Raw genomic sequence first — 25,561 nt, forward strand, 5'->3', positions numbered from 1 at the left:
ACTTTTGCAATCCGTCTTAATGTTCCCTGCAAGCTTCTTCTCGTACTCCATTTTCCCTGCCCTAATCAAACCCTTTGTCCTCCTCTGCTGAGTTCTAAATTTCTCCCAGTCCCCGGGTTCTCTGCTATTTCTGGCCAATTTGTATGCCACTTCCTTGGCTTTAATGCTATCCCTGATTTCCCTTGATAGCCACGGTTGAGCCACCTTCCCTTTTTTATTTTTACGACAGACAGGAATGTACAATTGTTGTAGTTCATCCATGCGGTCTCTAAATGTCTGCCATTGTCCATCCACAGTCAACCCCTTCAGTATCATTCGCCAATCTATCTTAGCCAATTCACGCCTCATACCTTCAAAGTTACCCTTCTTTAAGTTCTGGACCATGGTCTCTGAATTAACTGTTTCATTCTCCATCCTAATGCAGAATTCCACCATATTATGGTCACTCTTCCCCAAGGGGCCTCGCACAACGAGATTGCTAATTAATCCTCTCTCATTACACAACACTCAGTCTAAGATGGCCTCCCCCCTAGTTGGTTCCTCGACATATTGGTCTAAAAAACCATCCCTTATGCACTCCAGGAAATCCTCCTCTACCGTATTGCTTCCAGTTTGGTTAACCCAATCTATGTGCATATTAAAGTCACCCATTATAACTGCTGCACCTTTATTGCACGCACCCCTAATTTCATGTTTGATGCCCTCCCCAACATCACTACTACTGTTTGGAGGTCTGTACACAACTCCCACTAACGTTTTTTGTCCTTTGGTATTCTGCAGCTCTACCCATATCGATTCCACATCATCCAAGCTAATGTCCTTCCGAACTATTGCCTTAATTTGCTCCTTAACCAGCAATGCTACCCCACCTCCTTTTCCTTTTATTCTATCTTTCCTGAATGTTGAATACCCCTGGATGTTGAGTTCCCAGCCCTGATCATCCTGGAGCCACGTCTCCGTAATCCCAATCACATCATATTTGTTAACATCTATTTGCACAGTTAATTCATCCACTTTATTGCGGATACTCCTTGCATTAAGACACAAAGCCTTCAGGCTTGTTCTTTTAACACCCTTTGTCCTTTTAGAATTTTGCTGTACAGTGGCCCTTTTTGTTCTTTGCCTTGGGTTTCTCTGCCCTCCACTTTTCCTCATCTCCTTTCTGTCTTTTGCTTTTGCCTCCTTTTTGTTTCCCTCTGTCTCCCTCCATTGGTTCCCATCCCCCTGCCATATCAGTTTAAATCCTCCCCAACAGCACTAGCAAACACTCCCCCTAGGACATTGGTTCCGGTCCTGCCCAGGTGCAGACCGTCCGGTTTGTACTGATCCCACCTCCCCCAGAACCGGTTCCAATGCCCCAGGAATTTGAATCCCTCCCTGTTGCACCACTGCTCAAGCCACGTATTCATCTGCGCTATCCTGCGATTCCTACTCTGAGTATCACGTGGCACTGGTAGCAATCCCGAGATTACTACTTTTGAGGTCCTACTTTTTAATTTAGCTCCTAGCTCCTTAAATTCGTTTCGTAGGACCTCATCCCTCTTTTTACCTATGTCGTTGGTATCAATGTGCACCACGACAACTGGCTGTTCTCCCTCCCTTTTTAGAATGTCCTGCACCCGCTCCGAGACATCCTTGACCCTTGCACCAGGGAGGCAACATACCATCCTGGAGTCTCGGTTGCGGCCGCAGAAACGCCTATCTATTCCCCTCACCATTGAATCCCCAATCACTATTGCTCTCCCACTCTTTTTCCTGCCCTCCTGTGCAGCAGAGCCAGCCACGGTGCCATGAACTTGGCTGCTGCTGCCCTCCCCTGATGAGTCATCCCCCTCAACAGTACCCAAAGCAGTGTATCTGTTTTGCAGGGGGATGACCACAGGGGACTCCTGCACTACCTTCCTTGCACTGCTCTTCCTGTTGGTCTTCCATTCCCTATCTGGCTGTGGACCCTTTTCCTGTGGTACGACCAACTCGCTACACGTGATACTCACGTCATTCTCAGCATCGTGGATGCTCCAGAGTGAATCCACCCTCAGCTCCAACTCCGCAACGCGGTCTGTCAGGAGCTGGAGGCGGATACACTTCCCGCACACGTAATCGTCAGGGACACCGGAAGTGTCCCTGAGTTCCCACATGGTACAGGAGGAGCATAACACCCGACCGAGCTCTCCTGCCATGACTTAACCCTTATATACACTTAAATTGGCAACAACAGTGTTAAAAGTTACTCACTGATATAGAAGAGAAAAAAGAAAAACTACTCACCAATCACCAGCCAATCACTTACCCTCTTGGCTGTGACGTCACCTTTTGATTTCTTTCTACTTCTTTTTTGCCTTCTCCCTGTAGCTGCACAAGTCACGCCTTTTATAGGCCGCTCCACGCACCTCCTCGACGCTGCTCCCGACTGCCGCCGACGCTGGGCCCCGGACTCCCTGCTGTGCCTTTTATAAGCCTCTCCACGCACCTCCTCGACGCTGCTCCCGACTGCCGCCGACTCTGGGCCCCGGTCTCCCTGCTGTGCCTTTTATAGGCCGCTCCACGCACCTCCTCGATGCTGCTCCCGACTGCCGCCGACACTGGGCCCCGGACTCCCTGCTGTGCCTTTTATAGGCCGCTCCACGCACCTCCTCGATGCTGCTCCCGACTGCCGCCGACTCTGGTGGTTAGGCTGTTTTATAGCAATGGAGGATTAGGTCACGGAATCTGTTGGCACTGCAAGTAACTCAGCACTCTCTGTAGGGACAGAAGGTGCAATGGCCCGGATAATAAGAACATGAACATAAGAGATAGGAGCAGGAGTAGGCCATCTAGCTCAACAAGCCTGCTCCGCCATTCAATGAGATCATGGCTGATCTGATCTTGGCCTCAACTCCACTTCCCTGCCCTCTCCCCATAACTCTTGACTCCCTTATCGTTCTATCTATCTATCTTTGACTTGAAAACATTCAATGAGCCAGCCTCAACTGCTTCCTTGGGCAGAGAATTCCACAGATTCACAACCTTCTGGGAGAAGAAATTCTTTCTCAACTCGGTTTTAAATTGGCTCCTCCGTATTTTGAGGCTGTGCCCCCTAGTTCTAGTCTCCCCCACCAATCGTTCAAAAATCTGTCTATCTCCACCATATATTTAATGTCCCAGCGTCCACAGCTCTTTTGGTAAAAATAATGGTGAGGCTATCCACGCTCACCATTATTAAAGTGTAAATTGGACAGTAACTTCCAGCGACCGCACATAATAAGAACATAAGAACATAAGAATTAGGAACAGGAGTAGGCCATCTAGCCCCTCGGGCCTGCTCCGCCATTCAATAAGATCATGGCTGATCTGGTCGTGGACTCAGCTCCGCTTACCCGCCCTCTCCCCGTAACCCTTAATTCCCTTATTGCTTAAAAATCTATCTATCTTTGACTTGAAAACATTCAATGAGCCAGCCTCAACTGATTCCTTGGGCAGAGAATTCCACAGATTCACAACCCTCTGGGAGAAGAAATTCTTTCTCAACTCGGTTTTAAATTGGCTCCTTCGTATTTTGAGGCTGTGCCCCCTAGTTCTAGTCTCCCCCACCAATGGAAACAACCTCTCTGCCTCTATCTTGTCTATCCCTTTCATGATTTTAAATGTTTCTATAAGATCACCCCTCATCCTTCTGAACTCCAAGGAGTAAAGACCCAGTCTACTCAATCTATCATCATAAGGTAACCCCCTCATTTCTCGAATCAGCCTAGTGAATCGTCTCTGGACCCCTTCCAAAGCTAGTATATCCTTCCTTAAGTAAGGTGACCAAAACTGCACGCAGTACTCCAGGTGCGGCCTTACCAATACCTTATACAGTTGCAGCAACACCTCCCTGCTTTTGTACTCCATCACTTTCGCAATGAAGGCCAACATTCCATTTGCCTTTCTGATCACCTGCTGCACCTGCAAACCAACCTTTTGGGATTCATGCACAAGGACCCCCAGGTCCCTCTGCAGCTCAGCATGTTGTAATTTCTCCCCATTCAAATAATATTCCCTTTTACTGTTTTTTTTCCCCAAGGTGGATGACCTCACACTTTCTGACATTGTATTCCATCTGCCAAACCCTAGCCCATTCGCTTAACCTATCCAAATCTCCTTGTAGCCTCTCTGAGTCCTCTACACAACCCGCTTTCCCACTAATTTTAGTGTCATCTGCAAATTTTGTTGCACTACACTCTGTCTCCTCCTCTAGGTCATCTATGTATATTGTAAACAGTTGTGGTCCCAGCACTGATCCCTGTGGCACACCACTAACCACTGATTTCCAACCGGAAAAGGACCCATTTATCCCGACTCTCTGCTTTCTGTTCGCCAGCCAATTCTCTATCCATGCTAATACATTTCCTCTGACTCCGCGTACCTTTATCTTCTGCAGTAACCTTTTGTGTGGCACCTTATCGAATGCCTTTTGGAAATCTAAATACACCACATCCATCGGTACACCTCTACACCTTTTACACCTCTGTAAAAGCTTTTACTATCTGTTTTTATGTTTTGCGCAAGTTTACCTTCGTAATCTATCTTCCCTTTCCTTATTGCTTTTTTAGTCATTCTTTGCTGTTGCTTAAAATCTTTTCAAATCCTCTAGTTTCCCACTAACCTTGGCCACCTTATACGCATTGGTCTTTGATTTGATACTTTCCTTTATTTCCTTGGTTATCCACGGCTGGTTATCTCTTCTCTTGCCGCCCTTCTTTTTCACTGGAATATATTTTTGTTGCGCATTATGAAAGAGCTCCTTAAAAGTCCTCCACTGTTCCTCAATTGTGCCACCGTTTAGTCCTTGTTTCCAGTCTACTTTAGCCAACTCTGCCCTCATCCCACTGTAGTCCTCTTTGTTTAAGCATAGTACGCTCGCTTCTGACACAACTTCCTCATCCTCAATCTGTATTACAAATTCAACCATATTGTGATCACTCATTCCGAGAGGATCTTTTACGAGGAGATCGTTTATTTTTCCTGTCTCATTACACAGGACCAGATCCAAAATGGCTTGCTCCCTTATAGGTTCTGTTACATACTGTTCTAAGAAACAATCCCGTATGCATTCTATGAATTCCTCCTCCAGGCTACCCCCTGCGATTTGATTTGACCAGTCGATATGTAGATTAAAATCCCCCATAACTACTGCCGTTCCTTTTTCACATGCCTCCATTATTCCCTTGATTATTGCCCGCCCCACCATGAAGTTATTATTTGGGGGCCTATAAACTACACCGACCAGTGACTTTTTCCCCTTACTATCTCTAATCTCCACCCACAATGATTCAACATTTTGTTCATTGGAGCCAATATCATCCCTCACAACTGCCCTGATACCATCCCTTATTAACAGAGCTACCCCACCTCCCTTCCCTTCCTGCCTATCTTTCCGAATCGTCAGATACCCCTGTACGTTTAATTCCCAGTCCTGGCCACCTTGCAACCATGTCTCTGTAATGGCCACCAAATCATACCCATTTGTAATGATTTGTGCCGTCAACTCATTTACTTTATTTCTAATGCTGCATGCATTTAGGTAGAGTGTTTTCATCCTCGCTTTTAAACCATGATTTTTAGTTTTTACCCCTCCTGCAGCTCTTTTATATTCAGTGGCCCTTTTTGTTTCTTGCCTTTGGTTTCTCTGCCCTCCACTTTTACTCATCTCTTTTCTGTCTTTTGTTTTTGTCTCCTTTTTGTTTCCCTCTGTCTCCCTGTATTGGTTCCCATCCCCCTGCCATATTAGTTTAACTCCTCCCCAACAGCACTCGCAAACACTCCCCCTAGGACATTGGTTCCGTTCCTGCCCAAGTGCAGACCGTCCGGTTTGTACTGGTCCCACCTCCCCCAGAACCTGTTCCAATGCCCCAGGAATTTGAATCCCTCCCTGCTACACCACTGCTCAAGCCACGTATTCATCTGTGCTATCCTGCGATTCCTACTCTGACTAGCACGTGGCACTGGTAGCAATCCCGAGATTACTACTTTTGAGGTCCTACTTTTTAATTTAACTCCTAGCTCCTTAAATTCGTCTCGTAGGACCTTATCCCTTTTTTTACCTATGTCGTTGATACCAATGTGCACCACGACAACTGGCTGTTCTCCCTCCCTTTTCAGAATGTCCTGCACTCGCTCGGAGACATCCTTGACCCTTGCACCAGGGAGGCAACATACAATCCTGGAGTCTCGATTGCGGCCGCAGAAACGCCTATCTATTCCCCTTATGATTGAATCCCCTATCACTATCGCTCTCCCACTCTTTTTTATTCCCTCCTGTACAACAGAGCCAGCCACGGTGCCATGAATTTGGCTGCTGTTGCTCTCCCCTAATGAGTCATCTCCCTCAACAGCACTCAAAACAATGAATCTGTTTTGCAGGGGGATGACCAGATGGGACCCCTGCACTACCTTCTTTGTACTACTCTTCCTGCTGGTCTTCCATTCCCTAGCTGGCTGTGGATCCTTCTCTTGCGGTAAGACCAACTCACTACACGTGCCACTTATGTCATTCTCAGCATCGTGGATGCTCCAGAGTGAATCCACCCTCAGCTCCAATTCCGCAACGCGGTCCATCAGGAGATGGAGGCGGATACACGTCTTACACATGTAGTCGTAAGGGACACCGGAAGCGTCCCTGAGATCCCATATGGCACAGGAGGAGCATATCACGTGAGCGATCTCTCCTGCCATGCCTTAACCCTTAGATACCCTTAAATTGTTAACAACAATGTTACAGTTTACTTACTGATATAAAAATAAAAAGAAAAGCTACTCACCAATCACCAGCCAATCACTTACCCCATTGGCTGTGACGTCACCTTTTGATTCCTTTCTACTTCTTTTTTGCTTTCTCTCCCGCTGTAGCTGCACCGGTACGCCTTTTATAGGCCGCTCCGACGCTGCTCCCACCTCTCGCCAACATGCGCAGTTAAACGCAGAAATCAAGAGGTTGCTATCCAAGTTGCTATGTTCCTCCCCAAGATTCGCTCTTACAGTATCTCGCCAAGAGACTCAGCATTGAAACACATGGAACAGCATGAAGTTATTGTACTTATGTGATCGATACGCACTAAATTTGCCATAAGCATTTTTTTAACGGCTTGGCAAGTCTTTATTACTGCCAAACAACCTCTCTGGCATTGAACATTAAATATTATACGTGTGGAGTCTCAATCCTCTAGATTTTAATTATCAGAGATTTTAATAAATACAAACATTTAAATGTTTTTTTACTTTTTCTTTGTCTTTTTTCTCTCTCTTTTAATGCCATCTTTCTTTCCCTCTCTTTATTTCGCTTTCTGTACATGATTTGGCATTTAATTAAATATTCCAACTTGCACTTCCTGGTTCAGACTCTGCGCTGCTCAGTAACAATTCATCATTGGCCCAGAATTTGCAGTTCTAATGTCGGAGAAACTGATGATGCTCGCCATCATTACTGTGTAAAACTGACAACAACTTCTGGAGTCCGCACATGCGCAGTTAAACACGGAAATCCGGAACTTTCTGTCAGAGATACTCTGCTCCTCCACAGGGTGCGCTGTTGCAGTCTTTGCAGATGGAATCATTAGAAATTACTTGATTTGTCATCAGCTTTAACTTTTTACGCACTATTCTCACTGTGAAAACTGTTCAATGAGGAATAACTGAGTTTTTAACAAGCGTTCAGTCATAATTATGGCTGAATGACCTCTAGCCCTGAAAAATTAATTTTATAAATGTGTTGTCTCATTCCGTCAAAAGAAAATTTTAAAATAGCAGATTTTTAATAAAATATATATTATTTAAGTTTTTGTTCAGAAATTTACATTTCTCTCTTAATCCCATGTGTATGTCCCAATCCTTTCTCGACAATGATTTAAATGTGGTTGATATTCCCAGCTTTTTACTTCCTGCTTTGCTGTCTGACATTTTTCAGTCTGATTGGCTGATCAGCATGCCTGCTGCTTACCCTGTTGGACGCCATTGATGCCCTGTAGACGCCACCAAATTGAAACTGACGTTGGAAATGATGAAATCTATTCTCTAGAGCCTGCTAAATCTTTGTGGGCAGCTTTTCTCTAGGTCAGCGGTGGGTGCAAAGTGTTAAAGGGGTCATTTTCTTAAAGAAATTTCAGGCATAAACTATGAATTTGTAAAGAAAACAATTTATTATATACCAGAAAATCAAGATTAGAATTAAAGAAAATCTTGGGTTCATGCACGATTTAGAATTGCTTTAACAATAGGCTGCATCTATTTGTACTAACTGAAAGGCAGTCATTTCTCTGATTGGCTCTCCATTTTCACATGGCCTATTGCTGATTGGTCCCCTTGGAGGATAAGCCACACCCTGAAATTCCTCTGGAATGTGTAATTGGAACCGCCCAGCCCAAGTTCTGAGTGACTTTCCAATTTGTAATTCAATCCATTTTGACTTCAGAAGCCGCAGAGGTAGACCTCGCCAAAAGCCACCAAGTTCCAGCCGAAGTCCATTACCCCAGCGTAAGTGCATTCCTCTGCCAGCTGAAGACCCTTACCCCAGCACATGAGCTGCCTCCTGCCACAGCCAAAGTCCATTACCCCAACACAAGTGCATCTCTCCACCAGCTGAAGTCTCTTACATAAAAAATAGGAGCAGTAGTAGGCCATTTGACCCTTCAAGCCTACACCGCCATTCAGTATGATCATGGCTGATCCTCTATCTCAACACTATATTCCCGCTTTCTCCCCATTCCCCTTGATGCCTTTTGAGTCTAGAAATCTATCTCCTTCTTAAATATATTCAGTGATTTGGCCTCCACAGCCTTCTATGGTAGAGAATTCCACAGATTCACCACCCTCTGAGTAAAGAAATTTCTCCTCATCTCAGTCCTAAATTTCCTACCCCGTATCCTGAGACTGTGACCCCTTGTTCTAGACTTCCCAGCCAGGGGAAACATCCTCCCCGCATCCAGTCTATCCAACCCCGTCAGAATTTTATACATTTCAATGAGATCCTCTCTCATTCTTCTAAATTCTAGTGAATACAGGCCTAGTCGATCAAACCTTCCTCATAAGACAGTCCTGCCATCCCAGGAATCAGTCTGGTGAACCTTCGCTGCACTCCCTCTATGGCAAGTATATCCTTTCTTAGGTAAGGAGACCAAAACTGCACACAATACTCCAGGTGTGGTCTCACCAAGGCTCTGTATAACTGTAGTAAGACATCCTTGCTCCTGTACGCAAATCCTCTTGTAATGAAGGCCAGCATACCATTTGCCTTCCTAACTGCTTGCTGCACCTGCATGTTTGCTTTCAATGACTGGTCTGCTGGAGTCGGCAGCAAGGAAGGACTTCAATTTGTTCATGTTGGAGTTCTGCGCATGCGCCACCCAGTGGCCGAGAATGGTTCTGGACGAGGGGTGGTTATGGATAAGGAAGTTCTGGATAAGGGAGGTTCAACCTGTATTACATTTGGTCCCCTCATCCAAATACTCCAGTCCTGGCAACGTCCTCGTAAATCTAGTGCAGTCACATCTTTCCTGTAATCTGGTGACCAGAACTCTGCACGCAGTACTCTAGCTGTGGCCTAACTAGTGTTTTATACAGTTCAAGCTTAACCTCCCTGCTCTTCTATGCCTCGGCTAATAAAGGAAAGTATCCTGTATGCCTCCTTAACCACCTTATCTACCTGTCCTGCTACCTACAGGGATCTATGGACATGCACTACAAGGTGTCTCTGTTCCTCTATATTTCTCAGTGCCCTAGCATTTAATGTGTATTCCCTTGCCTTGTTAGCCCTCCCCAAATGCATTACCTCACACTTCCCCAGCTTGAATTTCTTTTGCCACTTTTCTGCCCACCTGATCATTGACTTTTTTGAGGAGGTATCAATGGTAGCAATCAAATTAGTCAGACATGACCATCGCTTGACAAATCCATGCTGACTATCCTTGATTAATCCATGCCTTTCAAAATGACAATGAATACTGTCTCTCAGAACTATTTCAATAATTTACCCACCATCGAGGTTAGGTTAACTGACCTGTAATTACTTGGTCTATCCCTTTCTCACTTTTTAAACCAACGGTACAATGTTAGCAGTCCTCCAGCACCACACCTGTAGCCAGAGAGTATTGGGAAATGATGGTCAGAACCTCTGCTATTTCCTCCTTTGCTTCTCTTAACAGCCTGGTATACTTTTCATTTTTTTTCCTTTTAGTGTCTTTCATGTAACCTAGTTAATCTACAATTTATTATGCTGTATTCGCTGCTCACGATGTGATCTCCTCTGCATTGGGGAGACCAAACGCAGATTGGGTGACTGCTTTGCAGAACACCTCCGTTCAGTCCGCAAGCATGACCCTGAGCTTCCGGTCTGTCTTTTTGATTTTCTGGACCACACCCACTCTGACCTCGGCCTCCTTCACTGTTCCAATTAAGTTCAACATAAGCTCGAGGAACAGCATCTCATCTTTTGATTAGGCACTTCACAGCCTTCCAAACGCAACATCAAGTTCAACAGTTTCAGATCATAACCTCTGTCCACATTTCTTTGGACAGCAGCAGTTGATGATTCTGCTATTACCATTTACACCTCTACTAGACCCACCTTTTGTTTCTTTACTTGTCCTGTAAGGTTTGCACACTTTCACAAAAGGCTCAGGAAGAGGCCACAAACTAAAAATAGTTTAAAACAACCTTTTGGGACTAACTGGGCAAGGGAGGAAAAGGTGCCCAGCCTGGGGCAGGTGGTGACTCATCGCCAATTAAAGACAATCTGCGGTTAAGAGCCACCCCTGTTTATGCATCAAGACAAAGGGATTGATACAATCCCACCGAGGAGCCCCTGGATTGATTGGCCGGAGGGGGAAAAACAGTTCCCTCTAGAGACTACAAGTCTGCAAGAAACCAGGACAACAAAGGATCCCATAAGGCATGCATTTTTGGAGAATGGGGCACTTAAGATAAGAGATATCTTTCGCCCTGTAGACTCTGTGTGCAAATTGTGGAGATCCAGACCCATCAGTGCAGCCAGGCAAACAATTCGCCACAAACAACGAAACCGATCCAGACACAGTAATGGAAACCTCAGCTCAGCGGGACATTTATACACACGAGCTGGAAGCGGCTCGGGGGCGAACGAAAAGAAACGGACAAACACGGAAGAGAAGAGAACAACCAGAAGAGGAACAACCGGTCACGGAACCAACGACCACGAGCCTACAATCTAGGATTACAGCAACAAACTGGATGGGTGATTGTATGTCTTCGGTCAATTCTGAGAGACTTCTGTCTTGTTCTGTAATTTTTAGTTCATTTTTGCGTAATAAAACTGACAGTTGGGTTAAGCCTAAACTTTGCGTCACGTGTAGTCCTTTCCTGTAATTCCCGGGGTCTACGAATCAAGGTAGAGTAAAACAAACACCCTACAGTCGCATTACCACCCCCTTTTGCCTCGCACCATCATCCCGTTTGTCATTTAATCTCTTCTGCCGTCCATCCTATCACAGATCTCTTTTGTTCTTTCCTCTCCTCACCCTTTTCGTGCCTCTGCACTTGCTTAAACTCTGTGACATCTGTAACTTTTTCCAGTCTGATGAAAGGTCATCAACCTGAAACGTTAACTCTGTTTTTCTCTCTCCACAGATACTGTCTGACCTGCTGAATATTTCCAGCATTTTCTGGGCTAGAAATTCATCTACTTACCGCCACTCTGTAGCGCCATGAAATGACGAGAAAAATGGTGGCCTCCGTTCCTTCACCAGTTGGTGGCGGGTCTTGTGATGGCCCGCATTTTCCTACCTCCCAGGAAAAAGCCATAGCGGCGTGGTGACGTCAATCGACGTGCAATGCCCACTTAATGTCACCACTCCAAACTTCAAACCTAGCCCTTAATTCAGCATTGGGCCTAAGCACGGCAGGTAAACCTAACGTGTAAGCAGGCTGACAGTGGCGATGTCAGCACCCCTTAAAGGGACATACACATCTTTCAGGTAAATTTGGATTTAAGCTTTTGGACTGAGTCTTTTTTATTTTATTGAAGTAGTGGCTTGTTGCAATAGATGTTGAAAGTTTTTTTAAGTGTGTAGGGAATGCTGCTGGATGCTTGCAAGAACTCAGATGGTAAAGGAAGGCCTCTGAGAAGACAGAAAATGCTGCAAATACTCAGCAGCTGAGGCAACATCCATGGAGAGAAAAACAGAGTTCACATCTCAGGTCGAGATGCTGTCTGACTAGCTGAGTATTTCCAGCATTTATGTTGTCATTTCGGGTTTACAACATCCGTTCGCAGAGGGATGAGGAAGAAGCTGAAGGAAGGATGTAACCCAGACAGCTCCTTTCTGGCAAGGATATCCAGGATGGAATCATCCTGCTGTAGTACCAGTGATCACAGCCCCAATTCCCCTTTCCACATTTGTCCTACACCTTGCCTTCCCTCTGTTACTGACCATCACACCATCCTCTTGACCATGATGCTGAAATAAAAGCCACCATAAAACAGACTTTTCAATCTAATTTTATACATCTATCCATCCAACATGACATCAAGAAATCAATTCATCCACTTATCTCTTAGTCTTGTGTGTGACTTTGCCTAGCCTACTGAAGTCATGCAATGTTACCCCAGTGGCTGCGGCATGGCTGGTGATCAGCTGCTGACTTTCAGTGGGGGACACTGCAAATGGCCTTGCTGGTCGACCTTGAGGAGCTGGTGACTGGGAGTGTCAAATCAATTGTCGTCGTCTTGTTGTTCTTCACTCTTTTCTTGGTCAACCACTGGTTGGGCAGGCTGCATTTCTTGGGTGTGCGAAATGAGGAAGGCACAAGGGTAGAGTTGTGATGGGAGGGCAGGAATGCAAGAGGTGTTTGCCAGAAGGAGGATAATGTACGGGGTTACCACATCTTGTATCCTTTCAGCCCTGCCGCTGGCCAAGGACTCAGCCATGCCCCTGCCAAGAATGACCTGCACAGTCTCCTCCAAGAAGATGAGGTGAGGCTAGGAATGGGAGATGTGCCTCGTGATTGGTGCAGATCTTTGGAAGGTGAGTGATTGGGGGTCGTGCATTGAGCAGCGTGTAAGACTAGTGGTGCAGTTGGTAGGAGACAGCTTTTGAAGATGCATTCACTGACCTTGACCAGTGGCCTGAGGTCATGAAGCCTCTTTGGCCAGGTGCTGGGGGCGGCATTGCTGGCAATGACAGCCTCGGTGATGTGGTCCCACATCCTTCTTTCTGGAGGGTCTCCTGGCCCCTGTGGCTAGAGGGCCAGTCTAGCAGTGCTGACCCACTGCACAAAGGTGGAGTGCTACGTGAGACCCTGGGTGTCACTTCCCTGGCTTGCCATTTGTGTTAGTGCTGAAGCAGTTTTTCTATATTTTGAGGTTTGCAAGTGAATTCAGCTTTAAGAGCTGAATAATCACATTTGGGACTTCTTTTTAATGTTACATTTTTTTGATAACATAAGAACATAAGAATTAGGAACAGGAGTAGACCATCTAGCCCCTCGAACCTGCTCCTCCATTCAATAAGATCATGGCTGATCTGGCCGTGGACTCAGCTCCACTTACCCGCCCGCTCCCCGTAACCCTTAATTTCCTAATTGGTTAAAAATCTATTTATCTGTGACTTGAATACATTCAATGAGCTAGCCTCAACTGCTTCCTTGGGCAGAGAATTCCACAGATTCACAACCCTCTGGGAGAAGAAATTCCTTCTCCACTCGGTTTTAAATTGGCTCCCCCGTATTTTGAGGCTGTGCCCCCTAGTTCTAGTCTCCCCGACCAGTGGAAACAACCTCTCCGCCTCTATCTTGTCTATCCCTTTCATTATTTTAAATGTTTCTATAAGATCACCCCTCATCCTTCTGAACTCCAATGAGTAAAGACCCAGTCTACTCAATCTATCATCATAAGGTAACCCCCTCATCTCCGGAATCAGCCTAGTGAATCGCCTCTGTACCCCCTCCAAAGCCAGTATATCCTTCCTTAAGTAAGGTGACCAAAACTGCAGGCAGTACTCCAGGTGCGGCCATACCAATACCCTATACAGTTGCAGCAGGACTTCCCTGCTTTTGTACTCCATCCCTCTCGCAATGAAGGCCAACATTCCATTCGCCTTCCTGATTACCTGCTGCACCTGCAAACTAGCTTTTTGGGATTCATGCACAAGGACCCCCAGGTCCCTCTGCAGCTCAGCATGTTGTAATTTCTCCCCATTCAAATAATATTCCCTTTTACTGTTTTTTTTTCCCAAGGTGGATGACCTCACACTTTCCGACATTGTATTCCATCTGCCAAACCTTAGCCCATTTGCTTAACCTATCTAAATCTCTTTGCAGCCTCTCTGTGTCCTCCACACAACCCGCTTTCCCACTAATCTTTGTGTCATCTGCAAATTTTGTTACACTACACTCTGTCCCCTCTTCCAGGTCATCTATGTATATTGTAAACAGTTGTGGTCCCAGCACTGATCCCTGTGGCACACCACTAACCACCGATTTCCAACCCGAAAAGGACCCATTTATCCCGACTCTCTGCTTTCTGTTCGCCAGCCAATTCTCTATCCATGCTAATACATTTCCTCTGACTCCGCGTACCTCTATCTTCGGCAGTAACCTTTTGTGTGGCACCTTATCGAATGCCTTTTGGAAATTTATAAACACCACATCCATCGGTACACCTCTATCCACCATGCTCGTTATATCCTCAAAGAATTCCAGTAAATTAGTTAAACATGATTTCCCCTTCATGAATCCATGCTGCGTCTGCTTGATTGCACTATTCCTATCTAGATGTCCCGCTATTTCTTAATGATAGTTTCAAGCATTTTCCCCACTACAGATGTTAAACTAACCGGCCGATAGTTACCTGCCTTTTGTCTGCCCTCTTTTTTAAACAGAGGCGTTACATTAGCTGCTTTCCAATCCGCTGGTACCTCCCCAGAGTCCAGAGAATTTTGGTAGATTATAACGAATGCATCTGCTATAACTTCCGCCATCTCTTTTAATACCCTGGGATGCATTCCATCAGGACCAGGGGACTTGTCTACCTTGAGTCCCATTAGCCTGTCCAGGACTACCCCGCTAGTGATAGTGATTGTCTCAAGGTCCTCCCTTCCCACATTCCTGTGACCAGCAATTTTTGGCATGGGTTTTGTGTCTTCCACTGTGAAGACCGAAGCAAAATAATTGTTTAAAGTCTCAGCCATTTCCACATTTCCTATTCTTAAATCCCCCTTCTCATCTTCTAAGGGACCAACATTTACTTTAGTCACTCTTTTCCGTTTTATATATCTGTAAAAGCTTTTACTATCTGTTTTTATGTTTTGCGCAAGTTTACCTTCGTAATCTATCTTTCCTTTCTTTATTGCTTTTTTAGTCATTCTTTGCTGTTGTTTAAAATTTTCCCAGTCTTCTAGTTTCCCACTAACCTTGGCCACCTTATACGCATTGGTCTTTGATTTGATATTCTCCTTTATTTCCTTGCTTATCCACGGCTGGTTATCCCTTCTCTTACCACCCTTCTTTTTCACTGGAATATATTTTTGTTGCGCACTATGAAAGAGCTCCTTAAAAGTCCTCCACTGTTCCTCAATTGTGCCACCGTTTAGTCTGTGTTTCCAGTCTACTTTAGCCAACTCTGCCCTCATCCCACTGTAGTCCTCTTTGTTTAAGCATAGTACGCTCGTTTCTGACACAACTTCCTCACCCTCAATCTGTATTACAAATTCAACCATACTGTGATCACTCATCTTTTACAAGGAGATCGTTTATATTTCCTGTCTCATTACACAGGACCAGATCTAAGGTAGCTTGCTCTCTTGTAGGTTCTGTTACATACTGTTCTAAGAAACAATCCCGTATACATTCTATGAATTCCTCTTCCAGGCTACCCCGTACGATTTGAGTTGACCAATCGATATGTAGGTTAAAATCCCCCATGACTACTGCCGATCCTTTTTCACATGCCTCCATTATTCCCTTGATTATTGCCCGCCCCACCGTGAAGTTATTATTTAGGGGCCTATAAACTACACCCACCAGTGACTTTTTCCCTTACTATTTCTAATCTCCACCCACAATGATTCAACATTTTGTTCATTAGAGCCAATATCGTCTCTCACAACTGCCCTGATTTCATCCTTTATTAACAGAGCTACCCCACCTCCTTTCCTTTCTTGTCTATCTTTCCGAATCGTCAGATACCTATATGTTTAATTTCCAGTCTTGGCCACCCTGCAACCATGTTTCTGTAATGGCCACCAAATCATACCCATTTGTAATGATTTGTGCCGTCAACTCATTTACTTTATTTCGAATGCTGCGTGCGTTTAGGTATAGTGTTTTAATCCTAGTTTTTAAACCATGATTTTTAGTTTTGACCCCTCCTGCAGCCCCTTTTTATTCAGTGGCCCTTTTTGTTTTTTGCCTTGGGTTTCTCTGCCCTCCACTTTTACTCATCTCCTTTCTGTCTTTTGCTTTTGTCTCCTTTTTGTTTCCCTCTGTCTCCCTGCATTGGTTCCCATCCCTCTGCCATATTTGAAAGGCATTAAGGGCAGAAAACTGAATTTTTCACTGCATTTAAATTTTTATTACTCCCAAGTGCATGGCCCCTTTAATTCATAGCCCTTTTGATTGCCCATAAATCCTTGCGGGCTTCACAGCCTCCCTCCCTCCCACCACTTCAGGACGGGAACTTCGCCTCGGAGATCTCCACTAACGCCAGCAGGAGGGCATTGCACAGACGGTTGGCATTGCACCGCCAATCTCCAGCACCCCTAGATGAATTTATTCTCCTTAGCGTGTAGCCATTTTCAGAGACCATTAACTCCAGTTGCCGTTAACTCATTGGCAACTTTCGTGACAAACACAAATTTCTAGACATCTGTTTTGATTTTAGATTTCCAGCATCCGCAGTATTTTACTTTTGTAAATAAATTTGGAGCCGATTTGTATTCTTTTATATGATTTTTGTTAACACATGCATTTTTACTGCATCTCTGACCAAAGTACATGAACACCAGCACAGCTCCGTGCACCCTGGAGGATCAATTAGTGAGCCGGAGCTAGTGCCAGATGGAGCAGGTGTGTAGGAGCAGGAACCAGTTGGCCACATCGATACCACCAGGATCCTTGGATTATTTTCAAAAGCAGCAGTTTAGCAAGATTGGCGAGCAGGGTGATGCTGGTGTTTCTCTCAAGTGGGAAAGGAGATGATAATGCTGGCTGTGCTGACTGATGCTTCATTTACCTGTTAAATACATTTGTGGCTCGCACATATTGACAAGTATACTGCAAGACAGCAAAATTCTAAAGGGGCAAAGTGTGTTAAAAAGACAAGCCTGAAGGCTCTTTGCCTCAATGCGAGGAGTATTTGGAATAAAGTGGACAGCAGTTAACGGATATGATGTAATTGGCATCACGAAGACATGGCTCCAGGGTGACCAAGGCTGGGAACTCAACATCTAGGGGTATTCAACATTTAAGAAGTATAGGCAGAGAGGAAAAGGAGGCAGAGTGGCGATGCTGGTTAAAGAGGAAATTAATGTAATAGTAAGGAGGGACATTAGCCTGGATGACGTGGAATCGGTATGGGTGGAGTTGCGGAATACCAAAGGGCAGAAATCGCTAGTGGGAGTTATGTACAGACCACCAAACAGTAGTAGTGAGGTTGGGGACAGCATCAAACAAGAAATAAGGGATGTGGGCAATAAAGGTACAGCAGTTATCATGGGTGACTTTAATCTACATATTGATTGGGCTAACCAAACTGGTAGCAATGCGGTGGAGGAAGATTTCCTGGAGTGCATTAGGGATGATTTTCTAGACCAATATGTCGAGGAACCAACTAGAGAGCTGGCCATCCTAGACTGGGTGATGTGTAATGAGAAGGGACTAATTAGCAATCTTGTTGTGCGAGCCCCCTTGGGGCTCTTTAAGATGGAGAGTGACACAGTTAATTCGGAAACTAGGGTCCTGAACTTAAGGAAAGATAACTTCGATGGTATGAGGGGTGAATTGGCTAGAATAGACTGGCAAAGGATACTTAAAGAGTGGACGGTGGATAAGCAATGGCAAACATTTAAAGATCACATGGATGACCTTCAGCAATTGTACATCCCTGTCTGGAGTAACAAGAAAACGGGGAAGGTGGCTCAACCGTGGCTAACAAGGGAAATTAATGATAGTGTTAAAACCAAGGAAGAGGCATATAAATTGGCTAGAAAAAGCAACAAACCTGAGGACTGGGAGAAATTTAGAATTCAACAGAGGAGGACTAAGGGTTTAATTAAGAGGGGGAAAATAGAGTACGAGAGGAAGCTGACTGCAAAAGCTTCTATAAATATGTGAAGAGAAAAAGAGTATTGAAGACAAACATAGGTCCCTTGCAGTCGGATTCAGGTAAATTTATAATGGGAAACAAAGAAATGGCAGACCAATTGAACAAATACTTTGGTTCTGTCTTCACGAAGGAAGACACAAATAACCTTCCGAATGTACTAGGGGACAGTGGGTCTAGTGAGAAGGAGGAACTGAAGGATATCCTTATTAGGTGGGAAATTGTGTCAGGGAAATTGATGGGATTGAAGGCCGATAAATCCCCGGGGCCTGCTAGTCTGCATCCCAAAGTATTTATGGAAGTGGCCCTAGAAATAGTGGATGCATTGGTGATCATTTTCCAACAGTCTATCGACTCTGGATCAGTTCCTATGGACTGGTGGGTAGTTAATGTAACACCACTTTTGAAAAAAGGAGGGAGAGAGAAAACGGGTAATTATAGACCAGTTAGCCTGACATCAGTAGTGGGGAAAATGTTGGAATCAATTATTAAAGATGAAATAGCAGCGCATTTGGAAAACAGTGACAGGATCGGTCGAAGTCAGCATGGATTTATGAAAGGGAAATCATGCTTGACGAATCTTCTGGAATTTTTTGAGGATGTAACTAGCAGAGTGGACAAGGGAGAACCAGTGGATGTGGTGTATTTGGACTTTCAAAAGGCTTTTGACAAGGTCCCGCACAAGAGATTTGTGTGCAAAATCAAAGTGCATGGTATTGGGGGTAATGTACTGACGTGGATAGAGAACTGGTTGGCAGACAAGAAGCAGAGAGTCGGGATAAACGGGTCCTTTTCAGAATGGCAGGCAGTGCCTAGTGGAGTGCAGCAGGGCTCAGTGCAGGGACCCCAGCTCTTTACAATATACATTAACGATTTAGATGAAAGAATTGAGTGTACTATCTCCAAGTTTGCAGACGACACTAAACTGGGTGGCGGTGTGAGCTGTGAGGAGGACGCAAAGAGGTTGCAGGGTGACTTGGACAGGTTAGGTGAGTGGGCAAATGCATGGCAGATGCAATACAATGTGGATAAATGTGAGGTTATCCATTTTGGGGGCAAAAACACGAAGGCAGAATATTATCTGAATGGCGGCAGATTAGGAAAAGGGGAGGTGCAACGAGACCTGGGTGTCATGGTTCATCAGTCATTGAAAGTTGGCATGCAGGTACAGCAGGCGGTGAAGAAGGCAAATGGTATGTTGGCCTTCATAGCTAGGGGATTTGAGCATAGGAGCAGGGAGATCTTACTGCAGTTGTACAGGGCCTTAGTGAGGCCTCACCTGGAATATTGTGTTCAGTTTTGGTCTCCTAATATGAGGAAGGACATTGCTATTGAGGGAGTGCAGCGAAGGTTCACCAGACTGATTCCAGGGATGGCTGGACTGTCATATGAGGAGAGACTGGATCAACTGGGCCTTTATTCACGAGTTTAGAAGGATGAGAGGGGATCTCAATGAAACATATAACATTCTGACCGGACTAGACAGGTTAGATGCGGGAAGAATGTTCCCAATGTTGGGGAAGTCCAGAAGCAGGGGACATAGTCTTAGGATAAAGGGTAGGCCATTTAGGACTGAGATGAGGAGAAACTTCTTCATTCAGAGAGTTGTTAACCTGTGGAATTCCCTGCCACAGAGAGTTGTTGATGCTAGTTCATTGGATATATTCAAGAGGGAGTTAGATATGGCCCTTACGGCATAGGGGATCAAGGAGTATGGAGAGAAAGCAGGAAGGGGGTACTGAGGGAATGATCAGCCATGATCTTATTGAATGGCGGTGCAGGCTCGAAGGGCTAAATGGCCTACTCCTGCACCTATTTTCTATGTTTCTATGAGCCAGTGTCATAAACATTGAAGGCCACAATGACCTTGACCCTCAGTGTTGTGTCTCTTTGCAGGTTAGTTAAGGCGCGGCCTTGCTGTGTACCAATGGGTGCCATGTTTGTCTACAAAACATCACTGACGATGCTTTAAAAATAATTTGTTGTCTGTAAAGTGCTTTGACATGTTTTGAAACATGAAAGGTGCTATATAACTGCATAGCTGATAGCATAATTCCAACTAATAAACTAAATTGGGAAAACATGCTATGAATGCCTTTGAGGTGGGTTATTCAGTTCTCATTTGAGGCTTTTGCACTTTTGATGTATGCTACCGGAAAATCACTGCAGATTTGCATTGGATACACAGTATTTTGTAGTGTTTGTATGTTTTATGATTTTATTTTGTACTTAATATTGGAAGGGAAGGAATGGAAATGCACTTGTGTGGTTTTGGCTACAGGAACTAGTGGACTGTGGAGCAGTGTACAGAGCAGGTTTGATTTTAGCAAGGGATGTCAGAAGATTGGACAGTATGCGCTACCATGCCATTTTAATATAGATAGATAAAGTGCATTTTTAATGTTGGTAATTATGCTCAATAATAGAAAGACAATAGGGATTGTCATTTAAGAAACATAAGAACTAGGAGCTGCAGTAAGCCATTTGGCCTTTCGAGCCTGCTCCTCCATTCAATAAGATCATGGCTAATCTTCTACCTCAACTCCACCTTCCTGCACTATCCCCACATCCCTTGATTCCTTTAGTATCCAAAAATCTATCAATCTCTGTCTTGAGTATACTCAACGACTAAGGATCCACAGCTCTCTGGGATAGAGAAGTCCAAAGATTCACTACCGTCTGAGTGAAGAAATTTCTCCTCATCTCAGTCCTAAATAGCCGACCCCTTATTCTGAGACTGTGATCCCTAGTTCTTAGTCCCCAGCCAGGGGAAACGTCCTCCAAGTATCTACACCATTTTAAGAATTTGATCAATCCTTTTAAGAATTTTATATGTTTCAATGAGATCACCTCTCATCCTTCTAAACCCTCAGGAATATAGGCCTAGTCTACATTTGAGTAAACAGTTCAGAAAAGAAGTATATATCCAAGTCTTTAAATGCTGGAATGCATGAATAATCAGGATGTAAATGTAAGTAATTTACTTAACTTAAACTAGGGAATATTTGGAACAAATTAAAAGGACCAGATTTTTTTTGCATATTATTGGATATATGAATTATAATCTCAAACAGATAATCAAATACTGTAAAAGTATGGTTATTCTATTGGCCTACAGAAATGATTAGAGTTGAATAGTCCACATGCACCATTGATAAAGTGATAATTTCAGTAATTACTCTTAGCTTTTCTGTGCATTAGCTTTCCTGAGATTTCAAGGAATATTATGTTGACAAAAAAAATCTATGAAAATAATTAATATTGGGGAGTAGTCTTTGGCGGGGCCCATGCAGACTTCAACACCCAGAGATTGTCGGCCAAGAAACTCTCCAGTCAGAGCAGGGATCTGAGCAGCCAGCCTCTACCTCTCCTGAATCCACAGGGGTTGTACCACGTGGGAGCGGTTGGAAAAGGAAGAGTAAAGCTTTGTCGTTGCACAAGTGTATGCACATGAGTGTATGAGAAAATGTTATGTTAAGTTTCCGTTCTTTAGTTCAATCACATAAAATGTAATGCTTTGCGCCACTTTCCGTGTTGCTCATTCTTGGTTGCTAGGTGACAGTTTGCCTTTTCAGTTGCTTGTTGATGAATGGAAGACATGAATGGAGGGGGACCAATGGGAGGATGTGAATTGGGTGGCTGGTTGGTCAGTGGGGTGGGGGGGAGTGGCCATTGGCTGTGCTAGTTACATTGGTCCAGTGGTGGTAACTAATTGAACTTTAGTTATAAGGAATCTAGGGCAGTACAGCATCTCGGCTGGTGCAGCATTGGGGTCACCATCTTGCTCTTACTCCTCCTCCTCGGATTCGACCACAGACGATGTGTGCTCAGCACCTTGTTTCTCACTGCAGCGTAATGTTGTACAGAGCACAGCACAACATGATCATTCTGGAGACCCTGGCTGGTGCATATTGAAGGGCGGCTCCAAATCTGTCCAGGCACCTGAAGCGCATCTTGAACATGCCGGAGCTTGTACAGTTCCACATCTGGTTGTCATATGGCTTTCGTTGTCCCGCACTTGGGCTTCATTGGTTGGGTTTCTCATGGATGTCATCAGCCAAGTTTGAAGGCGGTATCCTTTGTCTCCGAGCAGCCACTCCTTAAATCTGCTTGCAAGTCCATAGAGGTCAAAGAACTTGGACTGTCACAGGATGAAAGCATCATGGCAGCACACCTACATAAACCTTTTTTTGTAGTTGCACACCAGCTGAACATTGACCGAATGGAACCCCTTTGGTTGATCTGGGGATTGCCACATGTGTGCAATCGATGACACCCTGCACCTAAGGGAAGCCAGCCAGAGACGCAAACCAGAACGCTCGCTCATTCTGACTGTCGTCATCACGGGCGACGTTGACATAATTGCCGACCCTAGCAAACAACCCATCAGTTATCTGCCTCATGCATTATCACTTTCACAGCCACTGGTGATGCATGGCCACCAATTCCAGCAAGGAGAAGTTCTTCTTGGAGGCCACAGATGTCTGCCACCACCAGAGGCGACCTCAGCCTCCAGAAGCACTGCTTTTCCAAGAGGTCAAGGAAGCTGAGCATGTGCCTGTACACCCTGTTACATGGGTAGTGCCCCCTGTGAGCTCAAACCCTCTGCTGCTCCCCTCTCTGATCACTGCCTGCAGGTCTCTCCACAGCAGCTGTTGCTACTGCCGATGGTCATCTTGTTCCTCGTGTAATCTAAGGCAGGCAAGGCAACACCCATCCTGATCTGAGTCTCAATACCTCCAAAGTGTAGAAATTAACCTCTCGCCATAAGTACTCTAAACAAACCCTTTCCCAGTGTTAGGTAAGGAAGTGGCTGTGAGCATTGAGTATTTACCTGACTTTTAATGTGGCTCATGAATTGACATTGTGTTTTCGCCTTGGTTTCAATGGCAAGTTTCAGGAAGCCCATGGATGTGCCGTTAAATTTGAATGTCGGTTAAAATATCACTAGAATTTATCGATTAATTGCTGACCCGCCTCTTTGGAGAGGGTTACAGGCAACCAGCCCAATGCGCCAGAGTTAAACCCGGAAGCCGGGATGTTGGAGCCTGCGTCGAGACACAAAGAAATTTATGGCCACTTTAACCACCCACCAGCAGCTAAACCTCCACGCTGCTCCAGGTTAAAGTTTATGCTTGGACTGCACAATCCAAATTCAGTCCTCAGTGGCATAGCTCTGGGCAAAAATATCGTCCAAGCTCTTGGGAGCGGCTAAGGCTTTCAAGTAAAAACTTTTAATGAAGGCATTACTGATGCAAAGAATAAAAAGTGGATAATTGTAATAATGATATTATGAAATATATCATTGTTAAAATAAATGTATTTTGTTAATACCATAATTTTGGACATTAGGGCCACGAAATTCAATAAGGCCCGAAAACGGGTGCAGGCACCGCATGGTGCGATTTGCTCACTCTCATTTAGAAAGCTCAGGCAGCAAGTTAATTTGGTGCTGCCTGCCAATTATAGAATTAATTCAGGAAAGCCAGCATGGATTTCTTAAAGGCAAATCATGTTTAATTTACTTGATTGAGCTTTTTTGATGAGGCAACAGAGAGAGTTGATGAGGGCAATGCTGTTGCACAAGGGCGATTAGTTGATTTTTTGATATATTGGATGCATATATGGATATAGTTGGATTGGAAGATTTGCTTTGTAATGACTTTTATTTCAGCATTGTGGCCAAGAGGACATTATGATGATCAGTAACAGAGAGAAGGTAAGGTGTGGGATCAATGTTGCAAGAGGAATTGGGGTTGTGTTCACTGGTACACTGGGAATAATTTGATCCCGGATATCCCGGCCGGAAAGGGGCTGTCTGGGTGCCTCCTTCCTTCCGCTTTCTTCTCTGCTTTTTCTTCCTGCTTCCTCCCATTCTGCTTCTTCCTCCTGCTTCCTCCTCGTCTGCTTTCTCTTCTGCTTCTTCCTCTTCTCTCTGTGAGCAACTTGTTCCCTTTGCTGCCTCTGTGTCATCTCCATGATGTTGCAGCCAAAGGGGAACTGCACCTAGAGCCCCAGGACTGTGAGCAAATGGTGTTCTCAGAGGCCTTCCTTTTAATATCCACAGCCTTGCAAGCATCCAGCAGCACTCCCTGTACACTTTAACACCTTTTTAAATGCATTACACAAAGCCACTACTCCAATAAAATGTTCAAAAAAAGTTCAAAAACTGAAATTGAAACGTAACTGAAATATGTGTGTCCCTTTAAGAACTACTGACAGCATCTCTGTAGAACTGCCGCACACATGTTCTTCCGTGCGTGGTTAGGAGAGGGCAGTATGGAGTGCAACGATGTCCAAAATTGCATTGTGCATCAATTCAGGCGTTGCACGCTGATTGACATCGTGATCTGCATATTTACATGTGACAGACGAGCACCGGCAACGGCAGCGCTAACAACCTCTCCAAAATGGAGGCCGCCGTATCCTGTGCCAGAAGGGTGGAAGCAAGGCAGCTGCCATTTTTTCAACAATACCAGCCTTAATAGCCGGCACTACAACCCCAAATTTCGCAGCCGACAAATTTCAGTTAATGAGAAAACATGGAAACCAAAATATTTTAGCAGAAGAACTTTCTGACAGCAATGTGACCAATTTGTGAGGAAAGGATAATGCAGCATCACCAGATTGTACAATTAGAGTGACAACTTTACATAAAGTGGTTGGTATTAAAAATGTGGATATATGAATTTATAATGGAAAGAAGTTGACACAAAAATGTGACAACAGGAAATAAAATTCTGTAGACCGGAACTGTGCAGCTGCAAGACTTTTAATAACAGTATAAATTTATGAGATCTGATTGGTCACTTTAAATTTTGTTTACCGCAACAGACAATTTTGCTGAAACACAGATAGTCACTAGATGATAACCATTGCGTTTCATAGGCACTTGGGCATTAAGGGATCATTCATATCCAGCTACATTTTGATTGTAAAGTCAGTAGAAATCACTTAACATAATGCTTGTTTTGACCTGAAAATAATAAAGTTTAAGGTAGAAGGGCAAAGCTAAAAGGCATCAATATAAGATAGTCACCAAGAAATCAAATAGGAAATTCAGAAGAAACTTCTTCACCCAGAGAGTGGTGAGAATGTGGAACTCACTGCCACAGGGAGTAGCTGGGGCGTTTAGTTTAAATGCATTTAAACGGAGGCTAGATAAGCATGAGGGAGAACAGAATAGAGGGTTATGCGGATAGATTTAGATGAGGACGGATGAGAAGACGCTCGAGTAGATCTGTTTCTGAGCCGTAT

At 44.6% G+C, this 25,561-nt stretch overlaps 1 long non-coding RNA gene across 2 annotated transcripts in view; it reads left to right on the forward strand.

Annotated features, from left to right (window-relative positions):
- The window catches only part of LOC139234183 (uncharacterized), a 31,757-nt gene extending 9,943 nt beyond the window's left edge, over window positions 1–21,814 (forward strand). Inside the window, exons 3-5 of one of the 2 annotated variants that reach the window (XR_011588290.1) lie at window positions 11,614–11,960; window positions 12,886–13,010; window positions 16,975–21,814. This is a non-coding gene — a long non-coding RNA (uncharacterized lncRNA). Of the gene's footprint in view, window positions 1–6,381; window positions 7,171–11,613; window positions 11,961–12,885; window positions 13,011–16,974 lie in introns of those variants that run through there. The other variant, XR_011588289.1, reaches the window with a different exon arrangement.
- The last annotated feature ends 3,747 nt before the right edge of the window (window positions 21,815–25,561 follow it).

The sequence above is a fragment of the Pristiophorus japonicus genome, chromosome 21 (assembly GCF_044704955.1).
Source record: "Pristiophorus japonicus isolate sPriJap1 chromosome 21, sPriJap1.hap1, whole genome shotgun sequence".
In the NCBI taxonomy this organism is placed as follows: domain Eukaryota; kingdom Metazoa; phylum Chordata; class Chondrichthyes; family Pristiophoridae; genus Pristiophorus; species Pristiophorus japonicus.